This window comes from Notamacropus eugenii, chromosome 4, assembly GCF_028372415.1.
Source record: "Notamacropus eugenii isolate mMacEug1 chromosome 4, mMacEug1.pri_v2, whole genome shotgun sequence".
Taxonomy (NCBI): domain Eukaryota; kingdom Metazoa; phylum Chordata; class Mammalia; order Diprotodontia; family Macropodidae; genus Notamacropus; species Notamacropus eugenii.
The window spans coordinates 410,390,785-410,408,135 of NC_092875.1; positions in this window are offsets into that span (position 1 = coordinate 410,390,785).

Genomic DNA, 17,351 nt, shown 5'->3' on the forward strand with positions numbered 1-17,351 from the left:
GTTCAAATGCTAATATCTTTAGAAAAGGAGTTCTCTATTTATTTCTTGAGGAGGAAGATAAAGAAATTTCCAATCATTTCAATATTTCTTAGCACCTAATGTAAAAAACATTGTGCCACATGCAACTTAACTAGTATGGGTGATATTAGAGAGATTTAAAAGATCTTCTTAAATTTTATAGCAGGAGCCTGCATATTTCTTCTAAGGGTTGGATCAGTTTTATTTAAAGCAACAACAACGTAAAAATGCAAGTGTAGTCAGCTACCCAGCCAGCTACTGGGTGATATTGATATGTGTTTCTGGGCCAAAAAACAGAGACCATTATGAAACAAAAGGCCTTCCCTGTCCTACAAAATCTGAACAAAAAAGATATACAATGTGTTTGTTCTCATCCACTTTTCAGATGTTATTTCTGCTACCTCAATACTTTCCAATTAGTTCCTTTTTCAAGGGGAAATCATGCTAATGTGAAAATGAGCCATTTAAAAGGAGTTTTGAATAATTTGAATAATTCGCTGTGCTTTCTTGTGATAGTTGAATGACAAAAGGTTTGAGACTTTTGAGGGCTGTTTCAAAGTCCAAATGCTCCCTCCTTTCTCAGAGGTTACAGATTTGTACTTTGAGTACTTTGAGTTAGAAAGACCTGGGTTCAGGTTTTACTTCAGACTAGTACTGAATACCTGACTATCGCTAAGTCGCTGAACCTCAAAGTGTCTCCTAGGCAGTACTCTAAGATCTAAGTTACAGAGGAGTTGTTGGTCTGTATCAGTGGAAGGAGTTTCAACAAGAGATCCTGACAATCAACAAATTCAGATACTTTGGACAAAAAAAAAAAAAAAGGTAAGAAAAGACTTGGACTTCTTAAACTTTATTTTTTGTTAAAATACCCCAAGAGGAATGGTTCAAATTTGGGGGAAGGATCATTTGATCTACTCTTCTCATGTTAAGATTATTAAAAAGTCTGTCTCAGTGTCCAATCATGTTTTGTGAGAGTAAAAAGTTCCAGCATGGTCTCCATTCTATTTTTTTTTCTTATTCTATTTACCTTTTTGTCTGAAAATTTCTTTTAAGACATATTGCTTTGAAGAGTTCTAAAGCACATGGGATACTATTTGGATCCAGAATTACCAGAACATTGATTGGCTAGATTCTACAAGCAAAGTCTGAAACATAGAGTGTTGAGACAAAATGCTTGTAGACAGGCTTCCTGACTGTTCCCTGATTAGCCCCGAATATCACTGTTCATACTTGCTTCTAGTATTGCCTGAATAAAAGTATGCCCATATTGTTCTCCGCTTATTTGTGTGTGCATAGCTGTGACTGGCACCTCTTTATGGCTAAAAAGGCAGAATTTCATCAGTGTGGTCATTGTCTCTACCAAAGCAAAGAGTGAACCCTTCATGCTTTAGGAGACAATTCCATAAGATGCCATGATCAATCAATTCAATGCCCAATACTAGCCCTCAAGAAAATACTTCAGCCTTTCCAAACTTAGTCTGGTCATCAGATGACAAATTCAGAGTCTAATATTAGGTCCCTTTCCACATGGGTAGGACCTACCAGAGCTTGTGCTCTGCTGAGGCAATTTTCAAGAGGTCATCTTCATGCCACCATAACATATTGGAGTAGGACTTTAGAAGTGGTAGATTTGGAGTGGTAAGAAATTTAATAACAATAAACAATAAAAATCAACATTTATATAATACCTTAATGTCTGAAAAACATTTTACATCTCTTAAATCATTTGATCCCGACAATATCTGGGTGAGGTAGGTATTATTATTATTTCAGATAATATTATTTCAGATATACTGTATCTTTATTTCACATAAAGAAACTGAGGTCCAGAGAGGTTAAATGACTTGTTCAAGGAATCATAGCAAGCAGATGTCTGAAGTAATAGTCAAACTCAGGTCTTCCTGACTCCAGCTCCTGAGCTTTATCCACTTTACCATGTAGCTGCTTATAAAAATGTCATGATTTGATGTGGATCAACAGAGAAAAATTCTGTCCCTCATTTTGATGGCTACATAGCAAGTTAGCAGAAAGAACCCTGACTCTGAAGTCAGAAGACCTGAGTTCAAATAACACCTCTGATACCTACATGACCTTGGTCAGTTCCGCTAATGTTCCTGAGTTTCCTCCAGAGTAAAATGATGGGGTTGTACTGGATGGATTCTGATGGCCTATTTGTCTTTAGAGCCATGATCTCATGTTGTTTCTGGGCCTGTTTCCTCATTCATAAAATTAAGGGTTTAGACTAGTTGTTTCTGGGGTCCCTTCTATATCTTAAACTATGATTTTATCTTGCCTGTACTTTGGCTAATCAGGGCATAAAAGTTTTTTTTTTTTCCATCTTGAACCCTCTTCTGTTGGAATGATCCAAATGAGAAAACTGCTTTCTCTATCTTTTTCCATGTCTTCTCCCAGTGTCTTAGAAGGGAACTGTGTGGCGTATTGTGATAAAGTGCTGGAGAGTCAAGAAGGATTTGGTTTAAATCAGATTTTCAGTTTTCTCATTTGTGTAGGAAGGTTCATTACATCAAGCAGAAGCATCTACATCACAGGTTTAAATGAGGTAATGTATACCAAAGGCTTTACAAATAATACATATAGCAGTCATTATTATTTCCCTTTCTTCCTCCTTTGTCATGCTTGAGACTGATGACACAATGACTCAGAGCTTCCTACGGAGAAGATCTGGCTCATTATGTCCTCCTGTCTGTGGAGTTCTGCTGTGTACCTCATTACTGAAAAACCCACTATTAAGGATAATATCTTGGTCTAGCAAAGCATCATGTATCACCAAGTTGACATAAGGGAGCTTTTCAGTTTGCAAAGAAACCACTACGTATAATCTTGACAGAAGTCGTTTGTAGCTGGGCTAGCATAGCCTGCTTTTACATAACAAAGCATTATTTCCCATATTTAATTTCCCATTACTTTTAGTTTTCTGAAAAGAATGCTTAATATAAAAGGTCAAGGTATCAGCATAACATAGACAGATATTTGCTGAATGACATAAAACTGTCAAAATGCTGAGCTTTGATGTTCCATTAAGTGATCGATGTAGATTACTGACTTTTGGCTAAATGCTGCTCAACCAGATAAGGTCAATATCTGTTAGTTCATTGGTGGAATAATTAATCAATCAATATAGGATGCCTGAAGTCAGGAAGAATTATTGCCAGGCCTGTGTCTCCGGCTTTGGTCACTGAAATTATTTTGAAACATCTTTGCAACCTTATTAACCCTCTCAGTGCAGAGTTTATTATAACTATTACATTTCTAGTGTAAGAGAGGGGGAGGAGAGGAAGCATACTAGCACATACATGCATGCACACATACTCACACACACACACACACACACAAACACACACAGAACAAAACCTAAGTGAGCAGCACTTCCTGCAGCCTTGAGCTCCCTAGAAGGAAAAGCCTCTCTCTAACAAGCAGAGAGCATCATCATTAGTTCTTCCCTTTCACATCGTTGCTCTCAGCTTGTAAAATAATTACATGCAATTTTTCTATTTTACAGTTGGACCACATGACTCCATGCTCTCTTGCAGAGCTACCCATTGCCCTCCAGACTGCCTTGTTGCAGGGAAGGGCAGTTTACTTCTCTGATGTTGTGGCCAAAGGTTTTGTACTGAGCCACAAAACAGCACACACACACACACACACACACACACACACACAAATCTGGTTCATAGCAAGCTTCTCTCTCATATTATTCCCCATTTCTACAAACTTCTTTCTTATTGACAACAAAGGGCTTGGTAAAGATCCTTTAAAAACAAATCAAATTCAAAGTTGGATAGTCTTAATATTTTTGAACTTCCAAGCCATTGTGAAAGTACTTTGTACTGGCTAATAATGACATGTTGTTGATTCAAATCCATTGTACCTAGCATCTTTTCTTATGTGTTATCAGGATATTCTGTATATGGTTTGTCACAGAGAATAATAATAATGCTTTGCTTTTCAGTGGTTCATCTTTTTTTCAGAACTCTTCCTAATTTTATCCTCTAAAAGGGAAGTCAAAGTAGGGAGAACCTTATTTCTGGGACAAGGGAAAGTGATGCAATTGGAGTCAGAAGCCCTGGGTTCAAATCTCAGTTCTCCTACTTACTACCTGTATGTACTTTTGTAAGTCACTAATCTCTTTGGTCCTTCATTTTCTTATCTGTAAAATGGAGGGTTGAACATGAAAGCTAATTGATACTGTGCAGAATATTCCTTATTTTTCTAAAGTCATAGAGCTGGCTGAATTGATGCAAAGAGAAAGCTCATGTGGCTCCTGGTCCATTATTCTTTCTGCTGTAGGGTATACATCTGTGGTGTCACCCAGTTTGCCAGGATGCAGAGAAGTTTGCTCTTGGACCAAAGTCTGGATATCTTAGCCCTTGCTTTAAGTGGATTCAGTAGAACTCCACCAACATAGTGGTTGACTGGGAAGACAGACATGTTCGAGAGTTAGTTTGAGAACCAAAATGCTATCTACAGCTTACTCTAGTTCATGGAAAATTTCTATTCATGTATCCTTTGTACTAAGAAATTAGTAGTAAAAAGCTTGAAGGCCAGCTGCCAATCCCTAACATGGACAAATATTCAGTGTTAGCACCGTCCTGGGTTCGTGTAACTCTACTCTGTCCAATGTCTTAAAAATGTTCCCTTTATTGTGCTCGAAAGTAAAATGAGACTAAAAATATGATATATTATGGACCAGTGGGCTATTGCCAGATCAAGACATAGCTAGTTTCCATCATTCGTTAGTTGTCACTGAGGGCATATGGAGGGCATATCTTCCCCCTGTCTTTACTTCAGTGCAAATAAAATTGATGTATCAGTTTTTAATTTAATATTTATTATGTTTTAAAATATATCTCCTGAATGGTACTAAAACATGATTTCTCATCCCTTATTTTGTAAAATTCAGCATTCTTAACAAAAATCAGACTTTCAGATAGTTTACTATATTTTTATTTTTTTCAATTAACAAGCATTTATTTTCTCTCCTTCTAGCTCCTCCTCTGTATCCTACCTCTTTGTTGGAGGGGAGGAGGGGGTGAGAACCTTGTAATGAATATGCCTAGTCAAGCAAAACAAAGCTTCATGTTGGCCTATCCAAAATTGCATGTCTCATTCTGCATAATTTTAATTTAAAAAATTCCAAAAAGCAAGGATGAGTCAGACTCATCCTCCAGATGTCCTCCAACCTACAGTGCAGAGCCTCAGAATGTATCCTGTGTGATTGAGAATTCCTGCAATGTTAGCCAGGTAATTTGCATCTAGTTCTGAAGAAGGAATCATGCTGCAGTTTCCTGGGTCTGGGATATTTGTTATCTCAGTCTAAGTGACTGCGCTTGTCCTCTCAAATCTACTTTTAGCGACAGACATTCAATCCCCAATTCCCAAAGCAACTTAATTATTTATAAGCTAATATGGGTCAGGTTGCTTTATTGCCTTCACAGATCTTTATTCAGTCTAATCTAAACATGTTTTCTTGGAAATCACTGGGTTATAGCCAGGCATGTCATAGTGGGTCATACTCCTTCTAAAGTAATGGAGCTGAAATGAGGAACAGACTGGTAGGTAGTACTATTAAGCAAATGAAATGGTCCCCAAATAGCATGCCCTCTGCATGTCAGATCAGTTTTCCTTTCTCTTCAGTAAAAGCATGGTGCCTGTGTAGATTTTCCATGGGTATCATAGGGCTTGGGTAAAAGTGTCCAGGAACCTTACTCTTCTAGATATATGGATGGTTGGAGTCAGAAATGCTCAGAACAGGAAGGAGTCTCAGAAACCAGTCAGTCTAGCTCCTTCATTATGCAGAAAAAAAAATTGAGCTCCATCCCCAACACTCATCTGAAAGAATTTCATTCTATCTAGGTAGCTTTTGGTGTATTGTTCAAGGTGCTCCATGTAGTTGGAATGTATCTGTGGAGAAATGATGATCTATCCACAAATCTTAAAGTAAATGTTACTTTCTTTGTTAAATTTAACATAAAATTTTAAATAGTACGATGTAAATTTGTAAATAGTCTTTCTTCATTGCCTAATAAGCAGATAAGAGCATTTTGGATGGCTGATTTTGTGGGGTCCAGAAAGAGAAGGTAACACAGCAGAGTGTTAGACAAGGATCTGGGTTCAGATTCTGATTCTGATATGTAATAACTGTGTGACCTTTGGTAGTCACTTGACCTTTAGCAACAAGTCCATGAAATGGAGATAATATGAACTATAGTAAGTACTCTCCTAAATTGTCAAACTCACATGACATAATAATATGTGGGACATGGACTATCATGGCCCTCACTGCCTAGAAATCCAGGTAGGTTAGATTTTAGCATTTTCCCCAGGGTTCTCCCAATTAAGGTTGTTTTCCCAATTCTAGGGGGGGTGGTCTCCTGTACCTAAGTCTATTTGACCTCTAAAATATTTGTTTTTACAAAATAATATTTACTTCAAAAGGCAAAATCACAAATACAGTGTATAAACTTATTCCCCCAACATGTAGGAGGTATAATTCTCCCCTCTCTCAGCCACTTAAGTCTCTAGTTAGGGCAAAGGGTTTAGGTTCAACACACCTAAGTACAAACCTATCTTGGGAACAAGTGCTTCTGAGAGCTTCCATTCTGGGTGGATCAGCTGTACCACTCTGACTGCAATCCTAACTCCATGGCCACCATAGCCAAAAACTCCTAGGTCCTATGAGGATCTCTTCAGGCACCTGAAATGGAAGAAGATGAACAACCCAGGAGGGAAACAAATACCCTGAGGTCCATTTTTCAGAGGCTGCGTAAAAGTGAGGGAAGAGAAAGGAATGCCCTTCCTCTCTCACTGGTTCAATTCACAGCACCCTTTCTGTAGGTGAACTGGTATCTTTAACCTCTGGATGAAGAGGATAAAAGTGGCCAAAAAGAGAGCAACAGAAAAAGAATGTGGAAAAAGAGCTCTTGAAAGATCAATTGGCTATCTTAGCTGTATTAAAGATACCTGCATCCAGTTAAAGGAGGCAACCACCACCCTTGTGGTAGGGGAGAAAGAGGTGATTGAGACATGCTCCAAAGGGCCCTCAAAGGTACCTCCATGTTAGGCAAACTGCACATGCCCAGATATGATGCAAAATGCTTTTCATTCTTTTCAAAAATACTATCATCTGTCTTATTGTTCTCCTTATCATCATTACTATAATTATCTTTATTATTATTTCACTCCATCAGATATTCAGTGGCTTCTTGGGGCCAGATACTATAACAAAAACTAACCCAAATTATTTAGTCTTAGGAATACAATGGACACCCTTGGATCATTCTAAACAAAAACACTGTTAGGGTGTTTGGCTTATTAAGGACAGAAACTAGTCCCTCTGACTCCTGATAGGCATTGGGATATTGGATGTAGGAAATGATACATTTTTATGAGAAAATTTTTATACAGAAAATGTGAATGTAAAGTATCTAGGGCAGAAAGTTCCCTTTGGATGTTGGCGAATGTCAGTAAGTGAACCTGGCAAATGACTCTTGGTGTCTCACACAATAATACTATCCCTTTACACAGTATGGTTGGGAGAAATAATTAATAAATATAATTAGAATGTGTAGTATTTTATAAATATTTGATGATAATAACATGCAGTCATCATTTCTCATCCATTTTAAATACAGTTCAGTTCAACAAGCAAAGACACTTCACCATGATTCAGGAAAGAAATTCACAGCAATTCAGTCTATGTAAAACTATACAAGTAATTCTGCCAGAAAAATGTGATTACCTGAATTATTAGGAAGAACTAGGTTAATAACCTTACTGATGTCAGTCAGTCAATAAGTCATTTCTTAAGTGCTTAATATGTGTCAGTCACTGTGCTGAGAACTGAGAACACAAATACAAGCAGAGAGTCCCAGTCCTTAAGAAGCTAACATGCTAATGGAGTAAGACAAGAGAAAAAAGAAAGCTAAAAAAAGAGGGGAAAAGGAAGAGGGTGCCCATCAGGGGAATAGTAGAGAAAGCCCAGAGAGTCCAGAATATAGCCTGGAGAGAACTAATGACAAGGTTGACCTGGTGCCTGGTTAAAATCGGGGTTCTGGGAGGAGCCATAGTCAGAGGAAGGACCATAGGGGCATAGGGTCTATATGGGGTGAGAAGTCCAGGTGTGGAGTAAACTTCCAGGATATGGAAGATTCTGTGGCACAGTAGACCAAAGCTGTGAAGGTGTGATCCCAAGTAGTTAGGACTAGATTTTCTAGCTCATCTCAGAGATGCTGTGTTGTATAGTAGAAAGGGCTCTAGCTCTGGGATCAGAGGTTCTTTATGGTTACAACCCCTTTTTGGAATATATTGCTTAAGGAGTCTTGAAAAATTCACTAAATTTCACTGGACCCCAGTTTCCTCCTCTCTAAAATGAGATAGTTTGGAACCGATGGCCTCTTAGGAACCTTCCAGCTTTGGGTCTGTAGTCCTATGCACTTTTGAAAGAAATTCCTTCTTTGTGCTTTTCTGGAGCCCTGATTCAGAACAATCTTTATCAGGAAACAGACTATGTACTGAAAATAAAATACTGAATAGACTGGTTCCTTATGTCTCTATTTCCTCTCATGGGAAATATCAATATTTTCAAAATCTTTTATATTTTTCCTCATCATATCATCTAATAATGTAATTTGGTTGTCTGTCTCTAGATTTGCTCACGTTTGGATGCCTTTGGCCCGAGACTATGGTCAATCTTCATACCACCACGAAACAAGACTATGAATTATTGATCATGAGTCATCCAGTGTTGCCATTTTGAGGGTGCTACCAATATTGTAAACAAAACCAATTCCCTGATGGAAGGACAATTCAACCACATCCATGATAACTATTTAGCAAGTTTTCTCCTTTTTTTAGAAGAACTTTATGTTGTTGTTTTTTTAATTGATGAGGTAATGATCTCAGATAATATTTTCTCTTTTCTAAGAATCATGAAAAATTCTCCTCAGAAATATTTTTAGGAAGCTCTTTTGATGAAGAGAATGTGAAAGGGAAAAACAGAGGAAAACCAAGAATTTCCTGTAATTACATTCTTGCAAAACTTTACCTCTTTTCATCTGTCAAAACTTTTGTAGTTTGGTTTTATTGAAATGAAAACATGGAGGGGGAGGACAAAAAACAGCTAACCAAGGAAGAACTGGTGGAGCCAGAAAGCCTGGGTTCTTGTCCTTTGCTGTGACTTTGGACAAGCGAATTAGCTTCTCTGGACCTCAGTTTTCTTATCTGCAAATGGAGGGAAATCTCTTCACTTGCAGATAAGAAAAGAGAAAGAGATATTATCTAAGGTTGCTCTTCTGTTTTACCTTCCTACATGCGCACACACACATACACACACACACACACACACTCACGCGCGTGCACACACACTTCAGAGTAGATGCACATATCCTCTGGTTACTTGTTTTCTCTGATGAGGATTCTTTTGATTGGCTGCTGAGACAGAACTGTGTGGATATCTTATGGGGCAAAGTGTTCTCCTTTCTGAAAGCCTTTAGGTATAAAGACAACTTTCTTAACTGTGGAGGGTCGGTGAGAGAATATCCATCCCCAACTAGGCTGGCCTCATGAGCACATAGGTTCCGAGGCAAGCCTAGGAACCTGGGATGGGACCACTTTTTGTTTGTACCTACTTTCCTTTGGTATGGGAACCTGTGAGACTGCATAAGGCATCTTTCCATCTTTTGTGGGACTCAAGCAGTGGAATGTAACAGTTACAGAAGCAATAGTAGTGGTTGGCATGCCCCTGGATAAAAATGTCACAGAATTTTCTCCCTATTACAGAGATATCACCAGTTGTACCCAGAAAATTAGATTATCTCAGATACCCCAGGTGCAATTTGGTCAATTCTAAAAAATGGTACATGCTTTTGAATGTACTGTATTGAAAAAAAAGAACCATTGAAAGCATGGATCAAGGATCTTTAGTTGGTATTAGGGAGAGGCAAGCATAGTACCTTATTTCATCTATGTTAAGGCAGGATGAATCATCTTAGTACATCACTGATGTTATTGTAAAGTTAACTAAGAGAAGTTAGATGGGACGATTTAAATTACTAGCCCCTCACAGAACTTTGTTCTCTAAGAGAACCAGAATGATATCACTATGTTATAATCAAGTTATAGTGTGTACAACTATGACTGATCAGACCAATACAAGCTCAGAGTGCTCGGCCACAGGTCTGACACAAATATTTCATGTGAACATTTGGAGTGGATTCTCTAAATCTGGGCACATTTCTTTTGAACTACTTCAATTCTGCTTTGCTTATAGAGCACAGCACACTCTCTGACAAGGGCATGCCATACTGAACAGTCCTGTGCCAGTGTCTCCCATGTCACACAATCAATTCCAAAGTTCTTCAGAGAAACCTTGAGAGTATCCTTGTATTGCTTCTTCTGACCACCATGTGAATGCTTGCCCTGGTGTTTTCTTCATAAAATAGTCTTTCTGGAAAGTGGACATTTGGCATTTGAACGATATGACTAGCCTATCAGAATTGTGTTCTTTGCAGTAAATTGAACGCTTGGCAGTTTAGTTGAAGAAAGGACCTTAGTGTCTGGTATCTCATCCTGCCAGCTGATCTTTAAAATCTTCCTAAGACAATTCAAATGGAAGTGACTCAGTTTCCTGGCATGGTGCTGGTATACTGTCCAGGTTTCACAGGAATACAGCAATGAGGTCAGCATAGTGGCTCTTCAGTTTGCTAGGCAGTTTAATACCTCTTCTCTCCCACACTTTCCTTTGGAGCCTCCCAAACATTGAGCTAGCTCTGGCAATACATTCATTAGCCTCATGATCAATGTATACATCCTTGGAAAGCATACTGCCAAGGTAAGTGAACTTATCAACAGCATTCAAAGCGTCTCCATTTGTAACTGATGGTTCCAAATATGGATGGTGTAGTGCTGACTGGTGGAGCACCTGTATTTTCTTCGTGTTAATTGTTAGGCCAGAATTAGCACAAGCAGCAGAGAATCAATCCTTATAGCTCCTTTACAGACTGAGTGTGAGACTAAAATGGATGATCATTTCTAGCTTATTCTTCTTTGGATATTTTAAGCACTTCAGCAACTTAGGCTGAAAACTAGCCCAATTCAACTGGCTCTCAGACAGCATTTTACTGCAAGGCTGCCATTATTTTCACATGAGTTTCATCCTTTTTCTAGTCAACAAAATATTCATCTTCAAGTGTTAGAATATTTCAGTTTAATTTCCATACCAACTTCATTTTTTACCAAGCGTCACTGGTTAGCTTGTGAATTGTGTTGTTTACCATTGGATTATGAGATTTTGGTAATAGAAATAAAGCTCAAAACCTATGAATATTAAACTAAAGAAAGACCTTAGCACATAAGTATATGAAGCGATGTACCCAATTGTTAAACTCAGTGAATATATGGGTAATTAGACTGATATAATTCTCTTGATTTAATTCTTAAAGATGTTTTGATTATAAGCAAATGGATGAGTAATTCTGTTTTTATGCTTCTATAAAAGTATTCAATCTTTCACAATATTTTACACAAATGTGAAGAGAATGGAGTGATTCCCATTGTTTATTTTGGGATGTAGGATCACTTTTCATCTCATGGGGTTTTACAAATTTTCTAAAATAAGATAAATTTCCAATTGATTTTAATTTTTAAAATTCCATCTAAATACTTTGGGAGTTGTGAGGGTGGGCATTTGTCTAGGAATGGAGCAGTCAGTAGAGAATCACAGATCTAAAAAAAGTCAGAAATCTCATATTTAATGTTACTCTACAAGATAGCATACATACATAGGCATGTGTATATACGGCATGCATGCATACAAATGTCTACCAGTGTATATCATACAATATTATATAAACATGCAATATGTATTCATAAATATTATATATAGACATGTGCATGCATACCGATGACTAAAACATATGGTATATTACATACATTTGCAGATACATATAAACACAAATGCATACATAGGCAAATAAATGCACATGTATGTGAAGTATAAAATATGTATGCTACTTGCATGTCATATGTAGGCATGACTATGCATATAAGTATCTATATAATGCTTATATATGAATGTTATATAATTTATATGCTATTTTACATATTTGATTTCCTTATGTTCTATTATGTAAGATGTCATATAAATTGTAATCTATATTTACAGACACCTATATGTCTATATATATGTATCAATACATAGACTTAAATATACATGTTTATTTCTACGCATAGCCACATAAATGGTTGTAATAGGATGCTGTAAGGTAAGAGACCTCTTATCTTTTTGCTGCCTAAGGCTACTTCAACTGCCCAGACCTTTGATCAGAATGACAGTTTTAAACCCCTGAAGGAAGCTAAAATTGAGAGTAAAATAGTTGAAAGCTAAGCTTCACTTTCCCACTGGCCCTTAGCTCTCTCCTTCCCATTACACTAACCTCTTGAGATTCTTTGGAGAGAAATATAGATGATACTACATAGCCAGTGTGATGGAGCCACAGTCGCCGCGGGGTCTCCCAAAAAAACAAAAACAAAAAACAACTACAGGCTGTCTTGATTTTATTCTGCCAACGAAACCAAATGGACTCTAAAAGTTCTTACTTGAACCCTGACCAGAGTATGAGACTATTCAATATGACAGTGTCAACCCTTATTCTGCATATTCTTCTTCTAAAGAGGAAATATTCCATTCCTTATGAGAAGTGTTTACATATCAAGAACTACAAGCAGTGCAATAAATTCTAGCAATGATTGGTTATTCTGTTGAATATTGGTGGACGAAGGGCATTTAGGGATTGGACTGGTCATGATGTAGTAGGTGAAAAAGCATTCTTTATATTGCCCCAAAGATTGCTTAATTTAAAATTTAGTCTAAGAATCAACATGTATCATGTTTTCTAGGCTTTAACGACTATACATGATTTTTCTTTTTTCATATAAGGGACTAAACTGGACAAGAGAGGCTATTTCACAAGGCTGAAGTCCTCAACGGGATTTTATGGATTAGACTATTATATCGTGCTAAGTCCTTGCCTGTGCTATTAAACTTGAACATCTGGGACAGAAGTAGTTATTTCAAGTTAGGTTCTAGGAGTGGAAGATACATCAACAGGTGGGGATGGAAGAAAGACATGGAGACAAGATGAATGTTAATTTGCAGTTGGGACACACGAGGAAAGCAATTAGTGAAACTTATATTTATTAATTTTGTGATTCCCAAGACCTTCAGGTATGTCTATTTGATGGAATACCTGGGAAAGCAATTGAAGGAGTCACATGTAAGATGCTTTAAATCAGGGCTTCATTATTTGTATACTTTTCACTAAAATGGGAAAAGAACACTTATCTGGTTAAATTCTCTGACATCCTTCAGAGAGCTAAGAAAGCTCAGCTGATTTCTGAAAGCAACACAACCATACAGCCACACACTGTAGCAACATGGCAACTCCTTTGAAAGCCTTGGAGGATGATGTAAATGTTAAAACATACACACAGACACACACCCCCCCCCCAGATCTTTACACCTCCTGGTTTTGAACATCAGGAGAAGGTCAAGCCACAGGGGAGAGGTAATTGGGTTTGCTTTTTCCCCTATAAAGATTTCCACTCTAGTTCATCAGTGTCCAGGAAAACAAAATGTTTACTTCATGATAACTTGCTATTTGTGCCCAGCTGTCATTGAGCAACTGCTGTTCACTCTGAGTGTCAAGGTCATCGTACCTTCTGCCTCACTACAATTTTAAGTTTCAATGGTTTAGGTGAGGATACAAATAATGCCATTCAGGTGAACTAGGTCATGTGAGAAGTGGGCCCCCCAAAAGAAAACTGGAAAAAAGTCTTGCAAGAAGGAAATCAGTGTGTATGTATGTAGTTGTCATTTTCTTAATGGAAAATTCGTTAGGGGAAATGTGGTGCAATAAGAACACTGAATTTGAGATTAACTGGCCAGGGTTAAACGCCTGGATCCCTTACTTATTGCTAGAGTGACCTCCATCATATCCTAAACGTCCCTGTGCCTTACTTTCCTCATTTGTAAAATAATGAGAAATGGAACTATGCTAAATAGCTTCTAATGTTCATTTTATTTCCAAAGCTATTATTAGAATATTTAAAGAAAATGTCTCCTCAAAATTTACTGTTTTGCTGCACTGAGGGGAGACTTGTAGTCAAAATGCTTGATCATCTTCTTCCAGATGGGTCAAAGAGTTTTCAGGACTAGGGTTTCCTACTGATGAACTGCCTGCCTTTAGCATGCACGTGACTTTTCTGTAGAGAATTGTTTCACTCTATAAGAAGAAGCATCCCATATACTTTGCTGCCGCATTCTAAGGACCATGAGACTTTCCATCTGATTTGCACCTCAAAATTCCTATATTTGGTATCTCCCCTTATTAGAATGTGAGCTTCTTGAGAGGACAGGCTCTCTTGCTTTTCTAGTTGTTCCATCAGTACTTAGCATAGTTTTTGCAGATATAACTGATAAATGGCCATTCATTCATTTGCTCATTCATTCTTTGCATTTCCAGCACCTGGGTCACAGTGTCACTGAATAAATGAGTATTAATTGTTTGATTATGTATGGGGTAAGAATGAGAAGAGCATTTCCCAAAATTCCGTGGAAGGCAAAATAACAACTTAGAAGTTGCTTAATTTTACCATAGTGTGTGTGACTCCTTGGTTCCTTGACCCCAACACAGTTGTATGAAATGTCTCTAAGGGAGGTCACTTTTTAGAGCCTCCAAACATTTTCTTCTTACTTTTTATTTTTTTATAGATTTTTATGTTTTCAAGTTTTAAATGTTTATTTTTCTCTTTGTCCCATCTCCCTTCGTTCAATAAAGAGAAAATAAGGAAGCAAGCAACAGAGAATCCTTGAATTCTGTAAGCATGCTCAGTCAAAACAAGTTTAATTTTTATTCTTGTTTATCGATAGACTGGTAAAAAAAAAGTAAAAACAAAGGAAAAATGCAGAACCAAAATACTTTTCTATATATACAGGTCCTAAAGGCCCATATACATATCATCAGTAGAACTTTGAGATTGTGGTGGCTACTTACTTATGCCATGGAAATGTCAGAAAGCTCAAGACCTCAAGGTACCATTCTTGTTGTTCTGTGTTGTTATGTTTGTGAACCTGTGCATGCAGATCTCAACTCTGAACTATGACTACAGAGGGAAAAAGTAACAAATCAAGATAAAACACTGATTTGTCAAGAGCGCTGTGTTATCATCATCACTCTATCACAGTTAATGTGTGGGTTATTTTTTGAGGAAACCTCATAAACAAATATACACAAATATAGGTACACAAATATAGGATTTAAATAAGATTGCTTCACGTATTCCTTCTTTCACTCTATGATGATTATATAACTAGATCCATATTTATAACTGTGTTATTCTGTCAACTATTTCTGACCATCTTTATCTACCTATGTGATCATGAATTCTGATATTATGGTATCTGTCTTTTTTAAAAAATACTTGTATATAGATATTTATTTTATCTGAATCTATTTTTGACATTAAAAAAATCCTTTTATCTTATACATCTTGTGGAATTCTTTTCTTATCTCTTGTCCTTTTTTTCTTTTGCATATATCCTGATTAAACCATGGTAAAACAGATAACCTCAAAGTCTAGAAATTCAAATTCTACATGGGTACCACATTGACCACATGGGTACAAATGAGACTTAATGAGGTAAGACTCTATTGGAAAATGACTAAGATCAAGGACTAACCTATCAAAAAAGAACAGAATAGATAAAGTGGTAGAATATCACAATCTAATAAGGACAGAGTCAGGATCCACAAAATTCTTGATGGCTTAGAACAATAGATTACATCTAATAACATGAAACTTGCCAGGGAAAAAATATCAAGCCCTTCACTTGGTTTAAAAGTACAAGATGCTACTAAACAGCAATTTGTCTGAAAAATATCTGAGGGTTTTAGTGGCTTACAAGCTCAGAGAGTCAATAGCATCACATAAAATATGAAAGACATGATTTTATATTGTTGTTCAGTCATGTCTGACTCTTCATGACCCCATTTGAGGTTTTCTTGGCAAAGATGCTGAAACGGCTTGCCATTTCCTTCTCCAACCCATTTTCCAGTTGAGGAAACTGAGTCGAACAAGGTTATGTGATTTGCCCAGGAACACACAGCTGGTAAGTGTCTGAAGCCAGATTTGAACTCTTCAAGAAGAGTCTTTCTGACTATAGGTCCAGCATGCTATTCACTGTGCCACCCAGCTTCCCTATGATCCGATATTACATTGAGAGATTACAGAATGAGGGTAGTCATAAACTTGCCCTGATTAAATCACATCTGGGATGTTATGTTCATTTTCCTGCAACATATTTAGAGAAGTATATTTATAGAATGGAGAGGGTTCTAAGGAAGATGGTTAGAGTACTGAAAGATCTCAAGGTCATGCCACAGGATTGATATAAGGAAATGGAGCCAGTTAGCCTGGAGAAAGGAAGTTTTAGGGAGGACTTGATATTTCTGTCTACAAGGAATTTGAAGTGCTGTCATGTGGCAGAGGGAAGGATGAGACTTTTCCCCCCCTAATTGACCCCAGTGGTCAGAACTAGGAGTAATGGGTATGTTACAAACCCAAATTTAGGCTTGATGTAAGAAAAACAAACAAACACAAAAGCTCTAAATTTCCTTGTGCTGTTTTTAAGTTACCAGCTCTAAGGTAGAATCTAGAAAGAGGAAAGGAGTTTTTCTTTCCTTAATACTTGGAAAGGCAGCATGATTTAGTGGATAGAAAACCGGCCTTGAAGTCAGGAAGACAGAGAGTCAAGTCTAAACTCTAGCACATACTGCCTCTAGGCAAGTCACAACCCTCGAGTACTCTAGGGTCTAGGCAACCCACAAAGGCCTTAAGTGACAGAGAAGGTGCCAGTTTGCTTTGTTATAGGAAATTCCTTACAAGGGACTCCCTCCTCCAAGAAATTTAAGTTCCAGTCTCTATCCTTATTCCAATAATTCAAGAATAAATTTCTGTTTACAAATTTCTGAGCATGAAAAAGAGAATTAAGCGTGGGAGCACATAGGTGTAGTGACTGGATAATTGTGTTTCAATCTGCTGCCAGTAAGGCAAAAGGGAAAAAAAAAATACATCTGTGAAGTAATCTCCTTCTGGGATGAATTAAATGGGAGGGGGTTTGATTTGATCTGCACTCCCTTTCCCTATAATCTTCACTATCATCAGCATCTGATGACAATTACTTAGGAATTTTCTTCCCTTTAGATAAGGAGCTGTAGCAGGGGAAAGAACATAGGTTCCAACAACTAGGATTCTTT